Raw genomic sequence first — 13,666 nt, 5'->3', positions numbered from 1 at the left:
AGCTTCGAGAGGGGCGTGGCACCCGAGCTTCTCCTGGGTGAGCCTACCTCCCATCTGTCCTTCGGCGCTTCCGAGGTAACATTCTTTCTTCTGTTTTATTATTTTCCGCAATGTAGAACATAACTGCCATTTGTTGATTTTGTTCTCTAACTGCTTAGCCCGGATGCACCGATACACTGTACACTGTAGCTGATTGCAAACAAACTTACAACCGATATCTGTTTGAAACTTACACGTGCACACACACTGCACTGACCCTGAATCACCCAAACACACGGCGCACACTGTATTTCACTGCATACACACTGGTACCCGGTATCTGCTTGAGTCTGAAAACATGCACACATGCTGTATTTGCCCTGAACCACTCAAACACGCTGACACATCACACATTGTAGTTCACTGTAAGTACACCGGCACCCGATGCCTGTTCGAATTTGAAAACATGCACACATGCTGTATACCTGTATGCTTCTTAAAACTGCGTTTTGAATATTGCCTCGCAATTGTTGTTTTTTATTACAGGGGGATTCCCATACCATCCGCGGGTATGGGAATGTCATTGCTCGGGATTGGTACATAGAGCTGCCAGACGCGGTTCGTCATATCATCGACGAGGCCAGTTTCGGCATCTTCTGCAGGGGGCTCTCCCGACTTATGACCTGCAGGCCCTTGCTTGCCGCTTTAGTGGAGAGGTGGTGAGATACCACCAACTCCTTCCACTTCTCCGCTACGGGGGACATGACGATGACCCCTTATGATTTCTCGATGCTCACCGGCATCGGGGTAGGGGGTGATCCGATCCCCTTCGACACCGATATGGATGAGTGGGACGCCGTCCAGCTATACCTGCTCGGCACTCAGCCTCCCCTCGCTCGAGCAGGGTTTGTCAGGTACTCTTGGTTCGAGAGCCATTTTCGGATTCAGTCAGCCTTGGTGGAGGAGGCACAGATGACCCCAGAGAAGGTGGATCGGTATGCGCGGGGCTTCATCATGTTCCTCTTCGGGACGACTCTTTTCGCCGACCGGGTGAACACCGTGCCTCTATGTCTGTTGAGCGCACTGGTGGATGTCAGGCGGATCCGCCGCTATGACTGCGGTGGTGCCGGCTTGGCCACTTTGTATGGTTACATGAGCTCTTCTTCCCGCCTCAGCGGACAGCTTCTTGGCGACTACTGGCAAGCTTGGGAGGTACATCTTCTTCCCCTTTTACATTTCTGCTTCACGTTTTCTGTATTCTGTACACTGCACACACCACGGTCTGCCTCTCACTGACTATATATTGCGCACGCGGAACACATATACTCTACTTTCCTTTAACTGTATACTGCACACACTGTATACTCTGTACAATACACTGCACAACACGCGGCTCTGTCATTTCTGCTTTATTCTGTATTTTGCTTTATCTGATAGTCATACTTATATTTGTTCTGCAGTTGTGGGTGTATGCCTACTTTCCCAGGCTTGCCCCAGTACTTGATGTGGAGACCCACTTGGCGTCCCCTTTTCTCATCGCTTTGATGTGCGATGCGTGCGGAGGCCACGGGAGTCTTTTATTTTCTTCCGCCGCTGCTTCAACACCATCACCGCCGCGGAGGTATGTTCAACTTTGGAATTTGCTTAGGCTTCGCTTAGCACTGTATGTTTGATAACAGATAGATAACAAACTGCATATTTATCCACAGATCACCTGGCAGCCCTGGGCTCCGTTGCCAGCCGTGGTGAGGGATCACTACGAGGGCGCAGAGGAGACTGCCCGTTGCTGGATTCTGTTGGAGGGCCCGGTCTGTCGGGCTTGGTACCTGGGCGAGCGTTTCTTGCGTCAGACCCTGGGTTTACCAGAGCAGATAGTTCCGGGTCCGCCCCCTGCTCATATGAGAGATACTGAGAGGTTCACCGCCCAAGAGATGGCCGATTACATGATCGGCTGGGACACGGGGGACTTCAGGGGCGAGGGCGACCTCAGAGAGTACGTCCAGACCTACATTATGCAGCCGCTGAGCGGTGGCCGCCGAGCTGAGAGAGGGGGACCTGCGGCGCCAGTAGCTGGAGCAGGAGCTGGGGCAGAGACGTCGAGGACGGCTCGTGTCCATGGCAGGAGCGGAGCTCGGAGGGGTCGGGGGGTTAGCTGGCCAGCGCTACCCACTATACTGACATGCCGAGGGCAGGGTGGGGCGGCGTACCAGATTCCCTTTGCTCCTCCTTCGGCTGACCATGAGTTGGTCGGGTTCTATGACTTACCTCCGGTATGTACTACTTCATCTTGCATCTTGCATCTTGCATTGTCATTTTATTTCAGTTTATTTTGATATTCCGCAGAATACTAATGCCTTTGATACTTTTGCAGGCGTCCTCCGAGTACACCCGGCAGTCCTTGGAGTTGAATGCCTCCATGATGGGGATGCTACAGCGGACCTTCGACCTCCTAGCCCTCTATAGTATTCCGGTATGTTCTTCTGATCACGGCCTCAAACCATACTCATAAGCTGCTTAACATAATCTGGTGCACAACACAACACTTGATAAGCTGCTCACGTCATTCATACACTGTACTCATATACTGCATTCTGCACTGATAAACTGCTCACGGCATTCACACACTGTACTCATACACTGCATTCTGCACTGATAAACTGCTCGCGGCATTCACACACTATACTCATACACTGTATTCTGCACTGATACACTGCTCACAGTATTATGATATATTTGCCTTTTGTGCTTTTCAGCCTCCCTTCCAAATTCCTCCGGTGGGTGGCGCTCCGGCTGGGCCCTCTTTTCCTGCTCGAGGAGGGCATGGAGACGCTGTACGTCCCCGTACCAGGGCGGGGCATGTTCATGTCAGGAGTAGCTCTCGGGCGCCGACCCCTGATGATGACGATGATGATGATGATGAGTCCGAGGCTGAGGCTGAGGCAGAGGCCGGGTCATCTGAGGAGGCTGGAGACGATTCAGACTCAGGCTCAGATGGTGATACTAATGACGATGCCCCTGGACCTTCGTCCAAGAAGAGGGGGAGGATAAATCCCCGGGCCCGAGACTACTGATGATGATCCAGATTGCTGCTTTTCTTCTTTTTTGTACATTTTTTTCCTTTTTCTTCCTTCTCTTTGTTGGTAGTTAGATTACCTTGTACTACCACAGGCAGATTTTTGTTTTCAAAGCTATGTACTTGAAAAAGATAATGAAATGAACAAACTTTTTGCTTAAAAAGTGTTACATTTACATATCTCATGTATTACATCGCATCACATCATGTTACACCTCAATGTGAATGGAATTGACCTGTTGTCTGACAAATCGAGCATTTGTACTGTAATGATCAGATAACCAAACGGCCTCATAGCAAAACAGCCCAAGCAACACACTGCTCAAACTGAACGCACAGCCCATACTCTGTTGGGGATTAGTCTGCATACAGCCCCTAACACCACACTCGGTTCATTCTGCACACAGCAAATCCTGGAAAAACGGCCCAATCTGACAAGACGGAACACAAAGATGGAACCAGTTGAAGTTGAAGCACGCTCAGATGCCCCGAATTTTTTTCTTCTTCTTTTGCTTCGCACAGATGTAGAGAATGGCACAACACTCTGATCATAAACGATTTTCGAAATAAAAAAGGATTTTCAACCGGGGTATCGAGCCTACAACTGAACACAACGGAAATGACTCAAACAAAAGGGTACACGACCTAAACACAACGAGACACGCTCGGAAAAGACCCAAAACAAAAGTTGAGGTGAACAAAATGAAAGACACGACACGCGGACATGTTCAACGAAAGACCTCAAATCTCGAGGAGCCAGTTCCTCCGGGTATATTTCCCACCCTTTCTGATTTGTGATTCTCACATCACTCGGCCCTCAGGCTCGTTTTTTCTCTCAAAACCCTTTTTCTTACTTTTCTCTCAACTTACACCTCTCTATTTTTATTCTCTCATTTTTCATCCCTCCCCAAGGTGATTGATGAATGAATAGGAAGTTGCAGGTTCACACCCGACATGGTTAGCTCACGGCTGTTTCTTCCGGTGGCGCTTGGTCGATGCCCCAGGTAAGGGAATAGAGTACCTTGATCCCTTCAGATTCGTGCTTCGCACTTGGTTCGATACCTCGTTGCTCGGAGGTTGAGAGAGCTTTCAGCCCTTTAATGACGGCTTAAGTTGTGCCCTTCTTGCCAAGTATGCTGGCGATGGGGGAAAGACAAGAAGCCTGACTCAACCGTGCCCATAGTTCATCATTTTGACCACCTTTTTTTTTTGTTTTCTACTAAAACAGTTTTAATCAAGATGAGAGTCTGATTAACGTACTTGTTCGATTTTTGATTTGAAAATCACGCAAGTCAGGCTGTAAGCACTGAAAATTTTCCTTTTTTGTGTCCAAGAAAAGGTCAGGTTTTGGAAAATGGAATAGTTTTCGAGAAAATAGTCAACCTCAGTAGAAAACTATTTTTGCAAACGGCCAATGCTAAATGAGCACGGAACTTACCTTTGAGATACGCAACCTCGGATCGGAGGCAATGGAAAATTGCCCCTTGCTTGAAGGGGCTGCATGGCAACGGAAAGTTGCCCCTGGTTTGAACGGCGACATCATAGGAACGGAAAGTTACCCCTTGTCTGGATGACGCCGTAGCATTTGGTAAACAGTCTTCGTCAGTTATGATTGCAAACGAACTCTCGGATGCTGAGAAGACGGAGATGGTCAAAACGAATATATGGACACAGTCACTTTGAAAGTTCGTAGGACTGGACTTCAGGGCGAAGCTGCCTAGATACTCCAAACATGGGAATCAAGGATGATTAAAAACCATTGCATGGACTTAGTCGCTATGAGAGCGTTGGGGGCTGGACTTCAAGACGAAGTTGCCTACGTATCCCAAACATGGGAATCAAGCCTTACGTAGTTCCGGTTAAGGTACACTCGGGTATTTTAACCTTCACTTTTCAGGCTCTAACTTTTGCCAAGATGCTCGATGCGGGTTTTCGACCTTGCGAGCTTATTTTCATTTTCTTTTTTTTTTCTTCTTTTTTTTTTCTTCTTTTTTTTCTTGATTTTTTTTGTATTTTTTCCTTTCTTTTTTTTTTTTTGATTTTATTTCTTCTCTTTTTTTTTTTTGCATTTTTTGTATTTTTCTCTTGCTTTAACTTTTGCTTGGGTCGCCCTTCCGGGTTTTCGGCCCAGCAAGCCTCTCAAAAGGGTAAAAGTGTAACAAGTCCATGCCAAATGGTTTTTGAAGTTGAAGCCTCTCTATATCTAGGAGGACGGCTGTTGCAATGATTTGCAGAAGAATCCATCATGGCTGCTCCACGAGCTTCTTCTGGTGAGATCTAATCTTTTTTATTCGACTTTGGTGCCTCTTGTTCGAGGGCTGCTTCAAAATTGACCACACGGGCCTCCTCTGACAGTTAACCGTTGAATGTTCCGAATGAGTTCGAGGTTCAAAACAAACAGGTCGAATCTTGAGGTCGAGAGCGATCCTAGGATGCACCATCTCAGGAGCGATTCCACACAGGTCTTCACAGGATCGCGCAAAATATTTTGTTTTTGAAAGTTTTTTTTTTTAAGAAAGCGACAAATCGCTCGCGTTGAAGATGGTATGGAATCGATTTGGATCAAGCCAGGGTCCTTCCCAGTACTCACGCTGACAAGCATGATTTCATTCATTAAGGGCTTAGCATGCCTCTCTTTCTCTCAATTGATCAAATTTTTGCAAAACCGGAGGAATTCCTTCCTCTTCGTTTTTATCACAATGTTTCGAAAAAAGTTTTGAAGAACTTAGGTCAATGCAATAATTCTCAAGGCACAGAAGAGGAGGTAGAATGCAGGGTCGTTCCATTCAAAACCTCTGGCACAACTAGCCCAAAACAAACAATAAGCACGGAAACATGATAGCCGCAGCTGTTTCATTCAGGTTTCTCGGATGTAACTGGCTCCACAGCAGAGACAGACTCAAAAAGAAAGCAAAAAGGTTAAATATAAAAACAGTGTTTGAGGCAACAACCCGGGAATGACTCGACATCCTATACAACGGGACTGACTCGGTACCACAAGACAGACCCAAAAACAAAAAGACTGACTCAAAGCAAAGAGGCAGACTCAAAAACAAAATAGAGAACTGACTCAAAACCTAAGCCAGAAGCTACAAAATTGCATTTACAAATGCTCAAAAAGTGCGTGCCAGATGCCACATTTGAAATACACCGAGCGCCGCCCGCAGGTGGTCCAACCCCTGATCACATACTCGCAGTATCCTCAAAGTCCAACAGCTCGGTGGTAACAGACTTCGCTGAGGTAGGTGGAAGAATATCCTCATTATCGATCAGATCCTGCACTTCATGGCGAAGGTGGAAACAGTTATCGGTGGCGTGACCGGTCTGTTGGTGGTACGCGCAGTACAAAGCAGCATCATGTGTGAGAGGGAGATTCTTCAGGAGAGGCCGAGGTTCAAGGGGTTTGAGGTGCCCCCTTTCGGCAAGAATCTGAAGTGCCTTAGACAGAGGCATGTAAAGAGCATGAAAGATCCTGCGCCCTCGAGGCAGGTACTTTGAAGTCTGAGTACTCTTACTAGACGCACTAGCAAAATGGTCGGCAAGCACTGCCTTGGTTTTCTGATCTTTCCCAGGTGCAGGGTTGGGAATAGGAGGAATTGTTCTGGCATGACGGGGCCTATCCCGATTTTCTAACTGACTTGAACTACCCTCAGGTGGAGTGGGGAAAGCATCCTCCACAGTTTTTGCCACAACTGCGGATATCTGTTGCTTGTTCATCCCCCCGGCTTTCAAAGCCTCGACTGCCCGCAGCAGTTGTTCAATGGGATCGGCATCTGCCTTCATTTTGTTCTTATCTCTGGCCTCAGCTTGATCGGGGGTTTGGGTTACTACATCAGAGCGAAGCCCGGTTGTTGCTGACACGTCGTTGCTGTAGCTGGAGGCAACCTCTGGTTGGTTGAGCTCTATCACAATCCGCCCCAGTAGCGGGGGCTCCTGTGGTATGAAATTCCCGGCATACGGTGCCGCTGGCAGCAAAGCCGACATTCCATAGGCCAGATCGGCCACAGATCTCTGGAGGTCACCTATCATTCCCATCAATTCAAATGTGGTGGGCTCACGAGCCTGATACAACTGTGGGGTCCAGACTGGGTGCGCGACAGGCGACCTAGGCAGATGCGATACATCAACATTGGTTTCATCCCGCAGGGTGATCCCTTGATCTAGCGTAGCTATCATAACCACAATCTCTTCTGAATTCTGCGTCATCATAAGTCCGATGTACTGAACGGTGACTGACGGATCAGATATCTGTCTTGCCTCAGCAAGGGGGAACGCTAGCTACTCTATATCAACTCTCTGAACCTCTGAACCTTGAAGGGAAAAACAAATAGCATTTCAGCCCAAACAGATCAAACACGGGTGTAGCCGAACAACTGCACTATATTACTGATCACTGTTCCCCAGAATCACTGTTCCCAAAATACTGAATCGAATACCCACAGATATAACTGATTCTCATAAACTGACACTGATGCCCTCAGGTCTGATACTCAAACATGCGAACTGATATGTGTGTTCCCCTGCATAGATTCACTCTAAAACACATAGCAAGTAAAGAGAACCAAAACACCCCTATAGAGGGGTAGGGTTTCCCTGTCCTATTTTGTTAGGAGCTAGGGTTTCACTATGCACGCAGCAGTTTTCAAACAACCTAACATCGGGTAAGCAACCTGTCCTAATTTGGAATGGTCACTATGGATTTCGATATGCACTAGGTCGAATGGTCGAAAAGGGTGCCCTGGTAAAACCAGGGTTTGTGTTCCTATACTGTCAGAGCCCACAACCGGTCAGCCTTATGGCGTGTTTTGACAAAGTCAAGCCTCCGACAAACCGTTCAGGAATGGCAGATGGCAAACACAGTGTCCTAGGCGCACCAATGCACATGCAATGCAAAGAGACACATAAATGAAATCAAAACAGGATATCACGAGTTCGAGTCAAACTCTCTAAAATCCCCAGCGGAGTCGCCAGAAACTGTAGACGCCCCCGAACACCCCGGGAGGACGAGTCCCATTCTGTTCGTTATTAGGCTCGCTACAGTTCAGGACTCTCAAATTGTCATGGTTCTTAATCTGAACCAAAGAGTCCAAATCCGGCAAATCGTTTTGAGAAACAGATTTTTGAAAAGAAGTGCCAAACATGGACTACTTTGCCAGATACAGAGTCGCCACCTAAATATTTTTTTAAGGGGGAATTTAGGAAACCCTGACTCGGTGCCAAAGGCCACGTGTCCATCATCACCAAAGTTGCCTCGGCTCGGGAGCTAGGGTACGATTGGGAAAGGTCAGCTATGAGCACCCCCTCTCGCCCGATCCGAAGATCGGCCTCTACTAACCGTGATATCCGTTTTTGAAAACGTTATATGTTCTTATCCCGATTATTAGCCTAGAATTACTATGTTATGTGCACAGCACAAAAGTATAGACTAGATTGCCTAATTTGGGAATAAGCATTGCATATCTGTTTGTTTTGGAAAAATGTTTTGGAATTTGCTACTCGCAAGTAGGCTAAAACACGGATTTCAATGAGCTATTCCAACTCAGACAATCCAACCTTCACCCACAGGCATTCAAGCAGTTATATCACATAAGCAGCTAGTCTCATGGTAATCATGCTATCATGGCAACACTCACACGCATGCAAGGATGCTAATGCATAAATACTTACATCGTACTCCGTGCCAAAACAAAGAACTCGTTAGGAATCAATGCATGATCCAAGTCCATGTTTAAATGTCTAATGCAATGCATACGGAATGTCACTAGAGTAGGCTCGGCTAGTCTATGAATGACATGTGAAAATGCACAAGTAGCACGTATTCAAGTTAGATTTGAAATACTAATGCAGTTAGCATGATGCGCCGAGCCCGGTGCATGCAATACTGATGAATGATGCACGCATGCATAACATAAGGTATGCTAAATTAAACATGACCTATTACTAACCATCAAAGCAGGTAAGTAAAAGGGAGAAAGAAGTGGGGGTTGAAAGACATGCACACACTCACCCACACTTATTACAAATTCGCCCTCACTCGGAGGGACCAAAAGAATAATACAATTCGAATAATGAATTAACTATCCTAGCTAATTAATTATTACCGACCAACTAAATTAATTAAACAAATTAATTAATTTAAGAAAGCAAGAAAAAGGGCCTCGGGAAGAGGGCTCAATACACGCGTGCTCGGGTCTTGCTCGGAAGTCCACCGCCATGCGTAGGCTGCCTCTGTTTTCCCTACTCTGCCCCTCTGAAAACTGCCAAAGTCTCAGAATTGCTTCCCTGGACATTGGGAGACACCACCGGCTGAGGAGAATGGCCACCGGCAGTAAGATGTGATCATCGGCTGTTTATGAAGCTATCGGCCACGGATTTATGGTAGGTCGGCACTGAACACTGCCGGTCGGCCAAGAATGTCTGCAGAACCGGCAATTGACAGCAGCAGAGGGCAAGGCACAGCATGGCAATGCATTTCAAGCAATGTATGCACCGACCATATCCCTTATCATGTTTATGACTCAAAGGGACATGGTCCTTCGTTCTCAGACCATCAAGCGCGCATTTCAATGTGTGATAGCCCAAGAGACCAAGTTGTGCATTTTTCATTTCAAATGTAATGCAATGCACATAGTCAAACCAAGGGGCTTCTACCTCTATCATGACTCACTTCAAGAGGTGAGGCAATGAATGCACAATGCAATGCAACCTAGGCATGCGAGCTAAGGATGCAATATGGCAATGCATTGTGTACATGCAAATAGGCAAGCAACCATGCGAGGTGAGCATGCAAACAAGCAAAGAGATGGACTTAAACATGATTAGGCAATTCTCAAACAAGCCTAAATCAGTGGCCAAAGTGCTCAAACATGGAGGCCAACACACGCACACACATGCACATGTTAAAGGGCTAATACTTAAGCACAAAAGGGCAACTCTCAAGCACGCTTGAAAGAGACATAACATGGACAATTAGCATGTAAATTAAGCTTTGAAAATCATGCAAGAACATGGTGCCAAACCAACCCAAACAATGCAATCAAGGTATGCAAGTAAAGTCCAAGATTCAAAGCAAGCTAAAGGGGTATTGAACCACACTTAACAAGACCAAACATGGCATGAATTCAATGACCCAAAACAGAGTTTTAGCACATAAAACAAAGCCCAAAAGATTACTTAGATGGAATCTAAATGACTTGAATTCAAAAGCATGCACAATGACCAAAACATGGAGCATGCAACACAAGCCTTTGACACATCAAAGGGACCATAAAATGCAAGCATACAAGCATACTAAGTGGACTGAAATGACATGGAAAATGGTCCCAACCCACTAAATCAAAGCAAGTAATGCATGCTATACGCTCACACCCTTAAGGCCAACAAGCCAAAAATGCAAAGAGGCTATACAATGCATGCCAAAGTCGACCCAAACAACTAAGGACAGACCTTAATCATGGCAAAATAAACATGAAAGCTTCACAAAGCCAAGCCTAAAATATAGCGATCCCGGTTATCCCTTTACTGTCCTGTTGTATTTCGGACTCGATTTCGTGAAGTTGGTAGTGGTATCTATCTTGTTGTCGTCCTTTAATTCCACTTGACTGAGTTTTAGGATGTTTATGGGCTTGTGTTGAACAGGTGGGTTAAGCCTTGGTCTTTATCCTTGTTGCCCAGGTTTTTCGTGGTACGCTCGAACGGGTCATTTTTTGCTCGAGCGGAGTTTGGTTTCTAGTATAGCGCTAAAGCGGGTGTTCTGGCGCTCGAGCGGGGATTACACTCCTCCAGTATTTCGTGTTCCTGCAAAACTTTTGTAGATGTGATTTCTGCGCTCGAACGGGTTTGTTTACGCTCGAGCGGTGGCGCTCGAGCGGTGGCGCTCGAGCGGGTCGGTTGGCGCTTGAGCGGGTAGTACTTCCAGAGTTTAAGTTCTGGGAGGGGGAAATCTACGCTCGAGCGGAAGTGCTTTATTCTTGTGTCTCGGCGCTCGAGCGGGCCTTAATGCGCTCGAGCGTGTCCAGAGTTTTGTTCTTGGCGCTCGAGCATCGTGTTCTCCGCTCGAGCGGGTCATACGTATATGAGTTATCCGCTGGGTGATTTCAAATCACTTTTTGCTTTTCTTTCTCTCTCCTACTTTTCTAAAAACCCTTTTTTGAGAGCCTCTGTCTCTAGATACTCCCTTCTCTCTAGGGTTTGATCTAGTTAAAGTGTCCTCCTTCTCTTCGGCCTTTGTAAAAGTTGTGTTGATCGTCGAGGGCGTCGTTTTAATCTGAAAATTTCAGAATTTGGAGCATTTTGGTTTTGGTCTTCATCTCCATTGGAGCTCAAACTTTGAGGTAGGGATATCCTACTCCTCTCTATGGATTTTGTCTTTAAATTTTAGTATTTTGAGATGTAGGGGTTGGTTTGGCAATTTGGTGAAAGTTTGGGGCTTTTGTGTAATTTTACAAAAGTTGGAGTTTTATTTATAATAAACCTAGATGCAAGTTTGGCATAGAGTAATGGAATAAATGTTGAATCATTGATGAAAATGGGACCCTCAGGGTTGTAATGTTAATTATGGGAAATGACATAATTACATTGTTTGATTAATTGGGATAATTAATCATGAGAATTGAGGAAATGAAATGGAATTGTTGAGATTGGGAATGCATGGGGTTAAAGGGTGTAGTTGAATTAATTATCACTCACCGAAATGAAATGTTGATTGAATATCCATTTGTGCATTTATTTTCTGTTTAGAAATAACTGCTTTGGGCTATCGGTGGAGGATGGTCGTGATTGTTGTAGAAAATGCATGATGATTAGGCAAATGAAAACTAATCAATGGAATGTGTCATGGAATTTGATGATTGAATAGAATACATTAACTGTATGTATTGAATGATAGTATATAGAACCAATGTGTTTGTATACGTTATGTGTAGAGGAGGAGATGGGGGATGTACTCCGCGGTTTAGGGGAAGATGGGGGATGTACCTCTAAACCGGATAGTGTTGAGAGGAGATGGGGGATGAACTCCGTAGACACAGCTCATATGCTTTTCTAGAGAAATGAAGATAGAGCTCATATGCTTATTTTTTAGAAGTGTAGATACAGCTCATATGCTTATCTAGAGAAGTGAAGATAGGGCTAGTATGCTTATCTTTGTGAAATGTGGATGTAACTTATATGCTTATCTGTGAATGTGGGATATAGTTTTTATACATATCTGTTGAAATGATGATAGAGCTAATATGCTTATCTGTTGAAAAAGGGAAAATGAAAAGTAACTTGGACTCATAAGTCGTATGACATAAAATGTGATTTATGTGGATGTATCAGTGTTGGCCATCTATCAATTGCTAATCTTTTAGGCATTGTTCATGGTTGGTTTAGTGTATTTCTACTGGGTTGTGGCTCACCCTATATGGGAATATCATTTTCAGGTGCAGGTAGCATGCCACCTCCAAGGACATAGCTTGGGAGGCTAGAGGCGGACACACTTTTGTTGTTTTATTTTTTGATGTATTACATGTAATCTCAAGCCAAGGGCTTAAACTGTAAATGAGTTAGTACTCTTTTGTTGTAACCAAGTGTTAACTTGGAAAGCTGTAAGCCCGTAGGGCATTTGCTTTTGTTGTTAACATGTAATACTTTTATAAGATACTACTCTGATGAATAGAAGAATGTTTATCTTTATTATCGATTCATGTCTATATTGATGGGTTTATTGTTATTATTTTGAGGGCGTTACAACTTGGTATCAGAGCGTACCGAGTTTGAATACTTTGGGTACGTGGGAAGTGATTAGTATCACAATGGGTTTGTCTCGCTTGGTAGAGACTTAGATGTAGTGTCATATGCTATGTGTTAAATTGATAACATGCTTATGTAACTATGTGGGTATGGGATTTAATTTCTAGGATGTTGATTGGATCCTTGGGTTTCTGGGAGTCTTGTTGGAAAAGCACTTGATCAATGCTATTTCTGACCGGAACTCTAGTAACGCCTTGGGACTATCATTATCCGGAAATGAAATTCGTAAGTGCTTATGTGTTTATGTGTGCTTACGTGGAGTGCATTAGGACGTGAGTGTTTAGTTTTGGCACATTTGTGAATGTGCTGACGTTCTGTACTACCTTTATTAGGATGTCAGGGCGAGGAAGAGGTGCTAGGCGTGGTAGACCTGTGAGGCAGGAGGTACCTGCACCGGATGACGTTCCGACAGTACAGGAGGGAGTTGGTCAGGCCAATGTGGCTGAGCCAGCGGATCAGCAGGCTATGAGTGCCTTGGCATGAGAGATAGCAGGAGCTTTGGGTATTCTTAGAGCTGGGAATCAAGCAGCTGAGGCAGGGCCTTCTTTCTTGAAGAGGGAGTTTTTCCGGTCTAATCCGGATGAGTTTATCGGGGATCCGAAGGAGCCACTGAAGGCTGATAAGTGGCTAGAGCAAATGAGTAAGACGTTCGAGATGCTTGGCATCGAGGACGGAGCACTGAAAGTGACCTTGGCATCCTTCCAACTGAAGGGAGATGCGGGTTAATGGTGGAAGTACGAGAAGGCTCGTGTTGGTGGTACATGGGAGGCGTTTGTAAATGCTTTCCAGGAGAGGTTCTTATCTGCAGTGGCTAGGGAG

This window comes from Camellia sinensis, chromosome 3 (assembly GCF_055761805.1).
Source record: "Camellia sinensis isolate YWXY chromosome 3, ASM5576180v1, whole genome shotgun sequence".
Classification (NCBI taxonomy): domain Eukaryota; kingdom Viridiplantae; phylum Streptophyta; class Magnoliopsida; order Ericales; family Theaceae; genus Camellia; species Camellia sinensis.
Note: the sequence above shows the minus strand (reverse complement) of the source record.